Source organism: Cyprinodon variegatus, unplaced genomic scaffold (genome assembly GCF_000732505.1).
Source record: "Cyprinodon variegatus isolate N-32 unplaced genomic scaffold, C_variegatus-1.0 Scaffold762, whole genome shotgun sequence".
Taxonomy (NCBI): domain Eukaryota; kingdom Metazoa; phylum Chordata; class Actinopteri; order Cyprinodontiformes; family Cyprinodontidae; genus Cyprinodon; species Cyprinodon variegatus.
Genome location: NW_015151215.1, coordinates 127,968 through 143,181, shown reverse-complemented (window position 1 = coordinate 143,181; position 15,214 = coordinate 127,968). Strand labels below are relative to the sequence as shown.

Here is a 15,214-nt window from a genome sequence, read left to right as displayed (position 1 = left end):
TAACAAGTTTTTAAAAAGCTGGGAATTCAAACTACAAAATGAAAGTGCACCAGACAACTATGGGTGATTGACCACTAAGTCATATTAGAACAGATTCTTTCTAAAGAAATTACCAGAGGAACCTCTCCCATACCCCAGGAAAGAAATGAAAGGTTTGGGATTTTTTAATGTAATCTTCAAATACATGGACGTAATCCTTTACAGAATGATAAAGAAGTTGGTAAATATATTGTTAAAGTAAATATGCCAAAGTCCAATGTTTCTTGTTTATTTAGCATATTATTTTGAAGCTGTAAAGTATGTGCATGATTCTTTAACTATCGATTCTCGTGGTTGTCCTGTGATGGGCTAGCCACCTGTCCAGGCTGTACCCCACCTCTCCAAAAAAATCAAAGATCTATTCTGTTTAGTTCATTTTCCTTGTGTTTTACCATTTATGATTTTCTCCATAAGTATCAAAGCCTTTAGACAATGAAATCTAATTTCTGGGTTTTTGAGACTATTTAATCAGTCTACCTCCCTTTATGAACTTCCACAATTGCAGTTTATTTAGTTAATTACACTCATCACTTATCCACGCAATTATGCTTTCCCTTTCATTTACAACTGGTGATATGCACCTTTGGTCTTCTTGATGCACTGATAGTTCACCCCCTGGTGCTTCTTCTGTCGTCTCAGTATCCTTTTTTTAATGCATTTTCAGACATTATCTGGTCAAGGCTTATACCTCCACTGTCAGCTCTCAAAAAAGCTCAAGCTAAGAACATATATATATATCCAATCTAAAATCTATTATTCAAATTTAAAATAGAAAATTAAACAGCTTTTACTATCTTCTTCATCAACACCAACAGCCTGAGTTTCTGCCAAATTGACAAGCTACACGAAAAGCCACTCAGAGGGAAAATGGACTGATATATTCTAAAGCACTTACTTTGGCTGATCCAAATTTTTTCCCAAATAAGGAAAACATTTTTGTACCACTTGACATTTTAGGTGAATAAATCTAAAAGTTGGACTGCAGAAAAAACTTTTGATTGGCAGTACAACTTTGTGCTTTTTAAAGGAGGGGTGGAGGTTAGACCAACACGAGATTTCCTCTTAAATCAGTAAAATGACTGTCTGCCATTTGACAGCCCATCTAAAGCAGGCTGAATACCTATCACACCCTACTGTCTGTCGGCTGATCCAAAAGGGGATGACATAGCTGGAGATTAATGCTAAATCAAATTGCTCAACACAAGTAAAAGTATTTTTCCTTTGCTCTCCCCTCCTGAGGCTGCATATTTAATTTGCTGAATCTGGGAATAACATTTGCATGTAACGTTAACATTAATTTATGCAGACTGCACCAAAAAAAAACACTACTCTTAGAAATCACTCAGCCTAAATCGCCTACGAATGCTTGAAAAAGAAAGATTGGAGAAAAACATTCTCTGAAACGGTAAATATGTAGAATTGACATTACAGTAATTTGACAAAAATTAAAAAAATATAACAACTAAGTAGCAAATTTCACAAATTGTCTTTTTTTCTGGAAATATGACATTTTTTTCAAGCTAATTGGCAGCATCCCTTAAACACCCCTCACAATGAAATTACTGTTCAGTATTTCCGTCTGTCTACTGAGAAAGAAGCTATTTCAACTACAAATATTTAATAAAAACAGAGATCTCTCCTGAGGTTGTAAATGGAGACAAACAGGATAAAACAACATGACACAGCAATAGCAGAGCAATACCGAGGGTGCTGTCAGCTGATATCCCATCCTCCAGCTCCCCAGCAGAAATCACAGTAACCCTCTAGAACTGAGCGGGTAGAAATCTCTAAAGAAACCTGCTGAATCACCGTCAGCGATAAGACTTTGATGTTAACTTTTGACTTAAACAGTGTTAGTGCTCTGCAGCTCATTGCTGAAAGGGGGCCATTTGTCAAAGTTCTACCCGCAGGGGAAAACAGTGGCACCGCCTGAAGTGAGTCGCACTCTCATCTGAAAGGATTTGCTGATATTAAAGGTATTTGAAAGAAGGAATTTGTATTCAAGCACACAGCTGTCCTTTTAAATGCTCCACATCTTTCCGCTAAATGTCGTAAAAGTGTCTAATTTGCCTTGAGAGAAGGAGATTAAAAACATGGTGTAGAGAGATGACGATTTAAGCTTGAAGTGCCACTTATCCAGGGTCTGTTAGAAGCAAATTCCTCATTCACTGACTGAAAAAAACAAACCAAACCATCAAAACATTCCTATTTCCATTTAAGGGTCTATATAAAGCCCTTTACTTGATTCATGCATGTCTGGATGATCCTCATGAATCTTAGACTGGCCAACCAGATGAATCTATGCCATTTAAACAGCATATTGGTCTGGATAGGAGCAGATAGAGCCCGATCTCAAAGGCAGGACAACAGTCAGTGGAAGGAGTAGAGGACCAATTAGATAACTACAGATGCCATAAGAAAAAGAAAACATCCTACAGCATCTTACATCAGCCAGATGTTGAAATGTTAAACCTAGGAAAAGCTCTTTCATAGATGAGTATTAGGAATGGTTTAAGATAACTGTCAATAAAAAGGTTTGAATAGTAGGGGTGAGTATTGGCGATACAACACATGTCATGATACTTGGGTCACAATACGATATTATCACTATCAACATAACTAAATATTGCTATATTTTTCCCAGCTAAAAGATTAAATGTATAGATGAAAAAGCAAGTGCTGTATATGTTAATCAGAAGACATTGGTTAATTTGTTATTTTAGCGATTTTAAATGTGATAAACAGATCAATGTTGTTTTAAAATTGTTTTTTTATCATCTTCGTCTTTTATCCAAAGTAAAGCCGTTTTCATCTTTTAATCTTTTTGAGCAAGTGGTTCATGTGTTTATTTAAAGTCGTCTGGACTACAGAAATGCACTTTATTCAGGCATTAGCCATAAAGCACTTTCCTGCTTGCAGTTAGTCCAGAGCGCTGCTGCACAAATTTTAACAGGCAATATAAATATAAATACGTGAACGCATCACCCCAATCCTTGCATCTTTGCACTGGCTCCCTGATAAGTTTAGAAAATCGCATAGGTAATTTGTCAATGAAAGAAAATAAATGTGAACACATTTAAAATTTCTATACATCCCTTGTTGTCATACATTACATGAGAACTCAGATGGTTCATCTGTAACAGTACAAGTTTGGAAGTTACCAAAAACAAATGATGAAGTTACTGCTGCACACCAATATTCGTGCAATTAAATTTACCAGTATGAATAAGAAACGCATGATAAAGCTGTTACACTTTTACCAGATGGTGGCGGTAATACGATAAATTCGTAATTTGGATGTGCATTGGCGTAAACTTGTAACTTTGTCCTTTGTTTTTTTAACTTCTAAACTTGTATCGTCACAGATGAAGCATTTGAGTTCACATCTAATTTATGAATTGACAACAAAGGAATGAATACAAATTAAAATTTATTGACTTACATTTACAAAATCTGCGATGGACTGGCGACCTGTCCAGGATGTACCCCACCTCTCGCCCATTGACTGCTGGAGATAGGCACCAGCACACCTGGCGGCCCCACTCGGGACAAGCGTGTCAGATAATGGATGGGTGGCTGGATGGACATTTACAAAATAAGACGCTTGCACATACGTTTTTACTGACAGTTTTGCCTCAAAGTTATGGTTACAGAAAGGTGCAGTTGAATCATTGGCCCAATTCCTGTGCTGTGATTGCTTCAGTTTATTTTAGACCAGAGAATACTGAGCCCAGTTTACCTGAATTCTGCTGTCTGAGCAGCCACTCCCTGTCCTGGAAAACAAGAGACCATGGCGGGTCTAGAGCCATGGTCTTCAAAGAGCTTCCACCTACAATGAACCCACCGCTCCTGCCCAGCAAACAACACAACCATTTTCTCCAACCAGCAAGGAATGATCTGAGGCAAAGCAACATACATTTCTGCTCAACATTAAGACCAAGTGGCTCATTTAGCACCACAAAACTGGAAGGAAACCGGACTTTTGCTTGTTTTTTCCCCAAGGACTTTTCGAAACCTATTTAGGCGTCTTTGTCAAATCAGTCAGCTCGCTCCAGAGCCTTTGAAGTCTCTTTTAACACATAATATAAACAGTGAAAGCAACTGTTCTTTTTTACCTAAAGTCTGAGTCACAGACATGTGTTTTTCAGCCATGAGAGGTCTTGTACCTTGTTTAGCCTTCCAAAAGAAAAAGCCTAATCACTGGAAGTAGCGTGATACAGAGATGTCATGAAATGGGAGGCACTTACACAGGAAGAGGCAATGTCTTAGGTAAGGAAAAAGTGTTTGTCTGGGGTTGGAAAAATAGCATCAGAAAAAAACTTATATTTTTGAAAAAAATAATATTACTATGTAGTGCAAAAATAAATATTTGTTCGTATGCCTATAGTTGACTTTGGAAGGCTTACAAGTCATGATATAGGACGGAGATCTTCAAAAGTGGAACTGCATCGGGGGTCAAAAAATTTTTGGTTGATTAAACTTTTTTTTATATTTCCCCCTGCAATTAATACTCTAATAATTACTCTAATTGAAACGTCTTTAAATACACATCAACATGAATTCAACACACTCTAGTAAAAAGATAAATGGAGGTAGAAGATGTCTTTCAGTCATCAATGCACACATTCAGCGACACACAGGAGCGCTTTTAAGCTGGACACCGTTTCTTTCACAACACCTGTCCCATCAACCAGTAATCAGAATCCGAAATACTATAACAATCCCAGGGAGAAATTACTCTCTTTAATTACTCCATCTGTAATAGAGTGACTACAGGACCAGTTTGATATAACACAATTTCATAATATATATATTTTGGGGTCCCCGCTCCATTTGGCCATCAGTTTTGGGGTCCTTGGCCTGGAAAACGTTGAAGACCACGGATATAGGATATTTAAATCCAGCTAACAAAGTGTATTTTTGCAATAGATGTATGCAACCACCCTGGGGGAACGAGATGAATTACAAATGTGCAGAGATCGATCAAGGATTATCTAGGATCCCTATTTTTGATGTCCGGTTCTTACAAGCTTCTTTTATGTCCAGGTACAAATCAACTTTAATTTTGTTTAGTTAATCTAATCTACTATTTGACTTTTAAATTTGATTCTAAAGGAACATAATTGGACTGAGATCGTATTATAGAGAAATTACTCCCCCTGAAATGTCTGTGGTTCCAGAAAAACACAAGACGTTGGTATTTAAAGATTTAAGTGGAAAAACATTTCAGAAGAGGGAGTGGAAGTGACACTTTCCGGTACACACACTATCATGTAATCTAGGAAATGCGCAGATGACTCTGTTTGCCTTGCATTAGGCAGGAAATAAGGCCCCATGCCACTTTAAGGAATGTCCATGGAGGAGACAATGAAAGCTTGTACCATACCACAGAATTTCGGAATGCATATTGTTTCCACAAAGTCTCATCCTGCTGCAATCATTTACTTACAAACTATAGAAGAACACACACTTCAGAATCTCCATGATGCTTCCCTCTATACATATCCCACCCGTAACCTCCAGATGCAACCCCTTGTCAGTGACAATGGCAGGAACAAAGGGCAGTGGAAGGATGTTTGCCGGAGGTGTTGAGGGGGAGCATTGTACCTCATTTCCTTGAGAGGTGCAGCCTGGGCCGCTGAGAGCCAGCTGGGGTGAGTGGACGAGAAGAGAAACATCCGTACTGAATGTCCAAGACCATAGAGATCCCGCCAGACAATTACCACGTGGCGCAAGCCAAAAGAGTGAGAAGGATAGAGGGAAAGATGTTGCATTGTTCTCATCCTCCACCCACTCCCCCCACCTTTACTGAGACGGATTAATGCCAAGAGCTGCTAGTACTGAGAGTGTCTGGCTTGTGTATGTTGACAGATGCAACGAGTTAGGCCTTCTCCATTTTAATCAGGCTAACAGACAAGGGCAGAACAAAAACCAACAAGGACTGTTTGCTTGAGACAGGAGGATTTAGTATTTAGTGAGCAGCTCAGTTATTCAGCTCCCAAACAGACAGAAAGTCTAATCAGCCAATTAGACGGGAGCATAAACTATGCTTTGCAGCATGCCAAAGTTAGTATTTGGGACGTTAAATGTGGTTTGTTTTGAAAGCGATGAAGGCTTTTCTCTTCGATCCAGGCACCTGACCTCTTTCTCCTTCAGTAATTTGAGAGATGATGTTTGGTTAGGAGCATGATGTGTAAAGGTTGATGGACAGGGACCAGTGGCAGGCACAGCTGTAATGACTAAAGCCAGGGACTGACGTTCCCCCGATGACAGAAGATATGATGACGTGACAGGGCTGACATTTTCAAAAGGAGTTCCAACTGAGGGCCCGTCCTGAGGGAACTCAGTCAGAATAGGAGGTGAATGACGGGCTGAGTAAGTGACATGTTATTTGGATTATTATCAGGCAGTAGACAGGAACCTTTAAGGGGAAAAAGGGGCATACTTTGAAATACTTTCAAAATTTCATCACCCTCCACTAACCCTGGAAGACATTTGCAAATTTATATTCACCACTCTAGCATAATGTGATTCTGAAAAAATAAAAATGAGACGAACTACATTTGGGTGTGTTAGTTCAGCTGTAAAAACAGGACATTTACAATAGAGATGGTGTCCAGTCCTTATTAGTGATGTAAACTGAAAATCTGACCTTTTCCAAACCAGTCATCACTATCAGGTCAACCTCACTGCTTTAGCTGATAGAAGACACATACCGCTATGTTAGTAAGTTATTAAAACTGGAGTCAAATTAAATCTGTAACATCATTTAGGTCTCTACTGTACAACATCCTAGAACTGGAAGTGTTGATAACATTTAGGAAATCGCAACATTAAGGTAAACCATGTTCTACAAGGAATACAGACTAATATTAGCGTTTTGTTTTAGTTTAAATGCACGCCGAATAAAGCCACCCAAGTTAGTTTGGAGATCTGATCAGGAGTCTCCTGAGCACCTCCCTTTGGAGGACATCAGAGTGCATCCCAGCAGCAGAAGATTGCAGAACACAATCAGACCTTGTATTTATGTACAATCATATATATGTATATATAAATATACTCACTGACCTAGAAACATGTAGGGATCCCCTAAATGTTCTTCTGCTAAACCTGCTACCTAACCTTAAATAACCAGAGGGGAGTGGATAGAGAGAGATGGACATAATCTAAAACATAAATATATGATATTGAAGTCATAAAAGCTTCAACAGATGTTTTTGGCATACTTTTTTCAAGGAAAATTTCATCTTGTTGCTACAAAATACCAAAAATTAGTCTTTACTATGAGGGGGAAAGTTCAACTTATAAAGATGTTAAATTTTTATTTCATACCCTTTCATCAAAGAGTACAAAAAACATCTTAGAGGATTTTATAAAGCTACCACAAACAAATCATCTGAGTCAGTGTTTTATTCAAGTTGATGGCTCTTTTGACTACATGGAAACTTCAAGGAAAACTTGCAGAAGTCTTATTTCAGACCCACTTAAGCAACATCTTTGTTTCAAAGGGACTGATTAAGTATGCTGTCATTGACTCAGAAATCTGCAGGATTTTTTTTGGCATCTTAGAGAACAAGTAAAATAATAATTTTGATACGAAAATGGGTTGATAATTGCCACCCTGCATGCAGCATCTGGGTAAACCTGCCTAGAAAAATGATACTTCTTAGAAATCAGGGAGGAATCTGCACCCTGCTGATAAATCCGTGTTTCACAACTGTAACAAACCAGAAGCCCACATCCAGCAACACTGCTCATTGTGTGAGCTCCTGACTGAATTGTTCTTAAAGGGGTTGGGCAACAATGTGCATATACCCTGTAAGCCGCTCTTCAATAGATTACTCTGGAGCACCCATCAAACATCTCGTACACATGCCTGGAGAAATAATGAAGCAATCACTGCAAACCCCTCGGCGGACTAATTATCCACGCCGGCCTCTCAGAGAAAGGGGCGTCTGCGTGAATGTGCAACAGTTTTCCTGGAGAAAAAAACACCCCAGCGACAGGTTTAATTACCAGAGGATGAGGAGCTTTGCTTCAACTCTCATAGATGAATTAATGAAGGGGTAAACAGCAGAACAACTGGCACTTGACATAGAAAGAAACGAATGACACAACATAAAGGAGAAACATCAATCAGGGTTTACTTGTATAGATAAGGTGGGGTTTTCATTTTCATCATCAGCCTTCCTTGTTTTACAACAGGTAGAAGTGGTGACAGCATTAGATTAATAGAATTTCTTCCTGTAATACAGTACTGAAGTACATATGATTAGCACACAGACTCTGATCCTCCCAGAGAAAACAAAAAATGGGTAAATAAGTTTAAGGACAAATTTAAGGCCCCCAACCTTCAATATTCATCTCATCTGAGACTGGAGACAATTTCTCCATCTCTCAATAGTGATTATATCTGTTGTCATGGCACACAACTAGTCCAGAACTGACAAAGAATCCAGCATAGGTGTCAGAATATCTCAAAAACTGAGCTAAAATCCGACTGTCTTCCAATTTCAGCCTGTTTTGTGCTTACTAGTCCTTGTCCACTATAGACTTTAACAGTAAAGGTGCCTAGCTAATTCTGTTTATCGTTCAATAACAGTATTACAGTACCTTTCAAGTCTTAAACTAAAGTTTTTCTTTATGTTATTTGATGTGAAAGGATAACGCAAACCAAAATATTATTATGAATGAATGAATAATATCTGCAAAAAAATTCATTTGTAAGTTTTGTGACAAATTTACATTTTGACATAAGTCTGGACTTTGGCTGCATTCTTCAAACACATAGTCTTACTTTGATCTAAACCCTCAAACTGTCACTCTGAATATACACTTTTTCCATTCAAACGGTCTTGTTTTATGTAGAAAAGTTTGGTACAAGACCAGCGCGTGCCCATAGCATGATGCTTCCACCGACATATTTCACCCTTGGGAGGACTTTTTTTTTAGATCGATGCGCTCTGTTACATTTAAAGCCTCACTACCATCATCATACCAGAATTTTTTCCTGCATGTTTCTGTGTACTCTACATAGCGATTCGTTTGACTTTATTCTTCAGACTTTATAAAAGCAAGGTCAATAAAATGCATTATGCCACCCTAAGCTATGTCTTACTTCAGCTCCCCCAGAAAAACCATGAACTTCTAATTAATGCTCCACTTGCAGAGTCCATAGAGGCCATAAACCTGCCCATCAGGTTGAAAATTTATCCATATTCTTAAAAAATATTATCTTCTGATCCGAACCTGCTTTAAACGTCCCAACGTTTTGATAGAAGCATCTGTTATGCTGAGAGGTATTTACAATCGGATGGACTCTATTTTAGGGTTGTCACGATACTAAACTTTTCAACTCGATACCGATACTAAGGAAAATATTCGATACTCGATACCATTTTCGATACCACAAGGATAAAAACAAAGACTCTAAAATTCAACAGAAATATTTTCATTAATAAATAAAATACAATAAATAAATACAATAAACAATAAGAACAATATTTTGAGGTTGTATGCTGTGCACAATATTAAGCAAGCCTGATAAAAACTTATGAAATTTAAATTAAATGTTCCTTCCTTGGCTATGCTTTGCACACATAACAATGACTCTAGCCAAACAAAAATAATTTTCAGCAGCTGCAACTGTTACAAAACAACTCTGAAACTGAAAAATGCACAGAATTATTAAATCACACAGTGTTCAGAAAGTGCATTGTCCTCTATTCTGCACATTAGATGCACTTTAGGTGCCACTGGTGGTAGCACTGTATCGATACTTTTGAAAATGAGTATTGTATCCATTTTGAAAATGAGTATTATATCCGGATACAACATTTCAGTATCAATACTTTTTTGAGTATCGATACTTTTGACAACCCTATTCTATTTACCCTTTTTGAAGGTAGTTGGTTGCTATGGACTTTTTCTTTAGCAGTAGTAGAGTTACTGGAGCTGGATACAAATGCATGACTTGGATAAAATCATTGTGCCATTGTTATAGATGTGCTACTTATTTTTTATTTTACTCATGTTGATCTGTGTTCAAAGATTCGTGCAACCTTTTAGCAAGTCTAAGTCCAGGACCTAATGCTCCTTTATTGCTTTACAACCCCAGGGGTACCGGCCTGACAGGTTATCACCATCAGTCTGGACTAAGTCCTGGACACAGCGACAGTGAAACAGCCACTGACCTATCTCACATCATACAAAGTGAATGTCAGTGACATTCCTGCAGCCTATTACCAACACTCCCTGTTAAATGTCAGCTGCTTGGCTAAAAGATGGAGAGAGAGGGGGGTCTGGCTAAGAGGGAATTAACAGGTGCCTGTACCTCCATCATTCTGCAGCTTCTCTCTGATGTTGGACGTGGGACAACATGCAGGATGAGCTGCGAGAGCAAATTACAGACAAAACAGTCAAGAACAGAGGCTACCCCCAGGGAGAGTGCAAAGAGATGGTGATGGAGTTGCTGCAGTGATGAGGCGGAGTGCCTTACCACAGTATAGAGAGCTCTGCATGCAGTAATTGTTTTAAATCTAAATAACCATTCCAGTGATTTTGCATCTTGTTGTTTACTCCAATTTATATGGAACACAGCTAAGCGATGTTCAATACATGCAGACTGAACAATTTACCTTTCAGCACTTGAAATAGATTCTAAGCAAATCAATAAGGTTAGCATTTCTAAATATGCATTTTATTTAAAAATCTTTCCATAATGAGACTCAGTTTAAGAGGCTCATCATAAATAAATATTCATTTTAAATGATAAAAAAGGAACAAAAAGCACTGAAAAAGTGAATGGTTTGGATTGGACATCATTTGGTACAGATGCAGACCAGCAATGAGAAAGCAAATGTCTTCATCAACTGGTCTTCAACCAGTAACCAGCTTTGCACATCAAGGGACTGAAACGTTTTCCCATTCTTCTCTGTAAAAATAGCTCAAGCTAAGTCTGGTTTGACTGAGAGCATTTGTGAACCCTTGCTAGAAATTTGCAATTGCATTTATCATGTCTTATCGTAGTCCTGCTGGAAGCTAAACACCTAGCAAAACATCAGATCCATTTGCTGCCTTTGGCAGATTTCCAGTCCTTTATTTGCGACATTAGCAAATCATGCAAAAAAGATGCAATAATGCTGAAAACAAATAATGTAGCTATATGAGAAATACCTAAACCAATCATTTAAAGGGGTTTATGTAGTTATGTTTTAGGTCCATAGTAAACATTGACCTCAGATCATGAGTCATCTCCAAGCTGCTCTGGAAAACAATTATTTACATCCCAACTACAACTTTTTTTGTTCCGTTTTTCATGCTCCTCCTGGTTACCTTCAACGTTTTCATCTTTGAAACAGTCTAATTGTAGTTTCTCAATGTTGTCACCACCTTACCTCCTTTTTAGCCTAAAAAAATGATGCAGCATTAAATTACACAAGCTTTTCTACATGTAATACTGATATAAAGAGCATAAAGAATGTGTGGCACTTATTGTTGGAGCAGATAGCTTCACTTCTAGCTTTCAAGGTAGTTCCGGATCTCCTTTAGTTATAAAGTTTAAGCGAAAATTCAATCTAAAAGACTTTTTTCAGCCTCACCTGCACTACCTGTGATTCCCCTCGCTATAGCTTTAGCCAATCAACGTCAGGACCACACATCCTCTGAAGCCAATCATCTTTCAAGATCTCCTTCATTTAGCTCCTGGCCTAGGCTCCCTCCAGCATGCCAGCAAACTTTCACCCATCTCAGCCCCATCTCCTCCATCACTCTGAGGCTATTCTCAGTCCCATTCCTCCTCTAGCTTACTCCACCACCAGTAGTCTTAGAGTAGTCTTCCCCCCTGTGTCCAGGCCCTATTTGTACGTTACTCATCCAAGCAAATGTTTATTCACAGCATCAAAGTCTTATGCCGGGGCCAGAGCGCCAAATAATTTTTTTTCATTCATGTCAATAAAACAAATTCTTGTAGAATTTTTTCTTTGTGTCTTCTCTCCAGAATTAAATACTGTGATAAGGATAGATTTGCAATATACTTTGTAGCCCAAAGTCAAATCATGTATCAACAAACCAAGAAAAGCACCCCCACAGTGAATGCTGTGTGATAAGTGTGTTTAAGTTGAGGAGCAGTATTAGTTTTCCATATACCGGAGTGCCTTGTTATACATGCCAGCTTTGTCTCTGCCATAACATTTAATAAAACAAATTGGACTTTTATTGGTATTTTTTAACAATGAGGCTTTTATTACCACTTCTTCATAAGGTACTAGTTTGTCTGCCCGTTACCTAAGATGTGGATATAGACTTACTATTGATATTTCCATTTGTGCTAGTCCAACACATAAAATAGAAAACAAATCTATGTGCACAGCTCCAAAAAGCAAAAAGAGGGTATTAGATGGGTTCGTGGTTCTAGAGTAACAAGAAATCTGGATAATCAGCAATCTGAGGTTACATGCAGCCGAAACAAAGTGCTGGTTATCCAGATATTTTGTCAATAACACATAAAATCCGATTGAATTACATACGTGTAAACCAATTTAAAAAGATGTTCAAGGTGTATAAATACTATACACCCACAGACATTATTATTACATTATTATATATTAAACTCTAAATACTGTATTTATTTTGGTTTATATATAGATGCAATAAAAAAAAAGATATCTAGTAACCCTTTTAATTCGACAACTGCATCTGAAAAATCAAGTCACATCTGCCCTTCAAATGACAGCCACCCTCTTCAGCAACAGTTTTCACTATCAATGTGATGTTCTGAGTGTGAACATGACCTTTTATGGCACTGTGGTCCAAATCCGAAAGATATAAGTGTATATTACAAAATGTTAAAGACTAAGATGTTGTTTTTTTCCCAACAGCCCTCAGTTTGTCCAATCAGATTACATTGTTCCCTTGTTGCTCCTTTCTTAATCCAATCATGGCTTTACAAAAAAAAGCCCTTCCTACATGATAGTGGCACTGTCTCCATGGTGACGGGCTGCCAAATCACCATCCATAACACCACAAACGCATTTACAAACACGCAAAAGAGCCAAAATCTCACAGTGTCATCACAGTTTTTTATGCTAAGAACTAAATTCGGGAGTGCGTCTGTCTCAGATTACCCCCTGAGGCACAAATCTGCTAGACTGTGTTGCAAATCAGAGGAGGAGAGTGGAATAAAAAATGCTGCTCTTTAATTAGGAGGTAAAAGTGCTGATGGTTTCACAATCGAGGGATTCTCCCAGAGGTGTTTAATGCTCTGATTATGGAAAAATGTCAAATGCCGAGACACATTAAGCAAAGAAGACATCAGGACAACAGGCTGTGCTCTGATTCAAGCAGCTGTCATGCAGAGGAATAGTTTAGTTGAAAAGGTATTTGGTTGAAAAGGCAGCGTTCTGCGCCACGCATAGCATCAATAAATCATTCCCCAATGAACAGTTTGAGCTGAAACTGAAATCTCGATTACAATGTAAATTGTATAAAGAAATTGATTGATTGATTGAAACCATGAGTGAAATAAATAATGACACAAAAGACACCATATTGATCCAGCTGAAAATGAGCATATTTACTATTGCAAAAAAAGACAGATTTCTCCAGTTTTAGTTTTTAAAGACACAATACTATCAGTTAATATAAAAAATAAAAATCTCAAAAAAGGCTTTCCTTCATGAAGTGAAAAGGGCTAGCCAATTTAAAGGAAGAAAATGCTTCCTAAAACTAAAACTGTGCAGGTGTAATTTATAACTAGCATCCTGGTAAATAATTTTTAACCCATTTTTCATTGCAAAGTTGTTTGAATGGCCACACTGAAGGATGTTGGAGCATGATAAATGTAATGGTCCAGCACCTCTACTGAAATAAAGTCTTGATTTTGACTAAACTACAATAAAACCCTCTTTGTTGAACCAGTGGTGTTCTTTTGATCATCATCCTGTTGTCCAACACTTGGTATAAAACCTGGGGATTAACACCATGTTCCTTTATATGTTTGTGAATAATGCCCTACAGTGGGGTTCACTAGAGGACGTAATCATGGCTCTATGATCCTTTATATACTCATAAAAGCTAAAGACTTTGTCATTTAATTCAGTTTATTCATATAAATCACGTTTACAATATCTAACAGGTCAAAGACAATTTGATCAAATCATACAGAAAAACTGGTTAAAAATGTCCTGTCTAAGGAAACCCAACTGACTGCATCGAGTCATTGACTGTGCAGGAATCTCTCCTCCTGGAAGACCATCTAGCTCCTCTAGTCTTTAACTTAATTAAATCAGTGTATATTGCTCCTTGAGAACATTTTTCCTACTTCATGTTGTCAGACAGGTTCTGTTTAACTCATATTTTCACCAGTTATCAATCAGCCCTGTGTGTGGCTGTTTAAACTGAACTAAACCTTGATAAGTTCTGATAGTTTTGCACTTAAAATTGAAACAATTCAAAATGAGATTTCATATTTACTCTCATTAGAATAGTTTTCACCTGTTATTAAATCTGACCTGTGAGTTAAACCCCAACCCAAACATTAGGTACTTTTCGATGGCCCTAAAAAATTTCACCTGATGGACGATACGTCTCTTTTATAATATGGCCTCTCCTTTGCCAACCACCTCACCTGAAAATCCATCAGCTGTGGTGGTCCTAACCCCATCAATCATAGCTTCCAGAAGCCCTGAAATAAGCTGCCTGTTACATGGGGCATAGCACAGGCATAAAAACTCAGAGGCTCCTCATGCTATTCAATTTTTTTTCTAGTTAAGTCAAATTTAGTGTGAGTCACTCTATTAAATGGCGACATTGAATGTGGGGAAAGGAAAAAAATCACAGGAGTGGTAAACGAATAATGACTAATCTTTTGAAGCCAGATAGGGAAGCTGCTAACATTTGATTGGTTCAAAGCAATAATTAGCTGCTGGCAGAAACAATGTGTGTGTGTGTGTGTGTGTGTGTGTGTCTGTGTGGGTGCGTATTTATTACATGGTGGGGAATATTTTCCATAAATCTTAGTACATTGTGGGGACCCGGTGCTCTAGTGGGAACCAAGGTCTGGTCCCCATGGGTACAAATGCTGTTTTAGGCTTAGGTGTTATGTTTAGGACTAAGGTGTAGTTTGAGTTTTGATTAGGGTTAGGTATGAACCTGCAATGGTTAGGGCGAGGGTAAG

At 38.0% G+C, this 15,214-nt stretch overlaps 1 protein-coding gene across 3 annotated transcripts in view; it reads right to left on the bottom strand.

Moving 5' to 3' along the window:
* tmem108 (transmembrane protein 108) overlaps positions 1-15,214 on the bottom strand; it is a 72,818-nt gene that overhangs the window by 48,854 nt on the left and 8,750 nt on the right. Inside the window, exon 1 of one of the 3 annotated variants that reach the window (XM_015395827.1) lies at positions 5,647-5,695. The exons of the other annotated variants lie outside the window; for them this stretch is intronic. The gene's annotated coding sequence lies outside the window, so the exon portion shown is untranslated. Of the gene's footprint in view, positions 1-5,646; positions 5,696-15,214 lie in introns of those variants that run through there. 3 annotated transcript variants of the gene reach the window in all.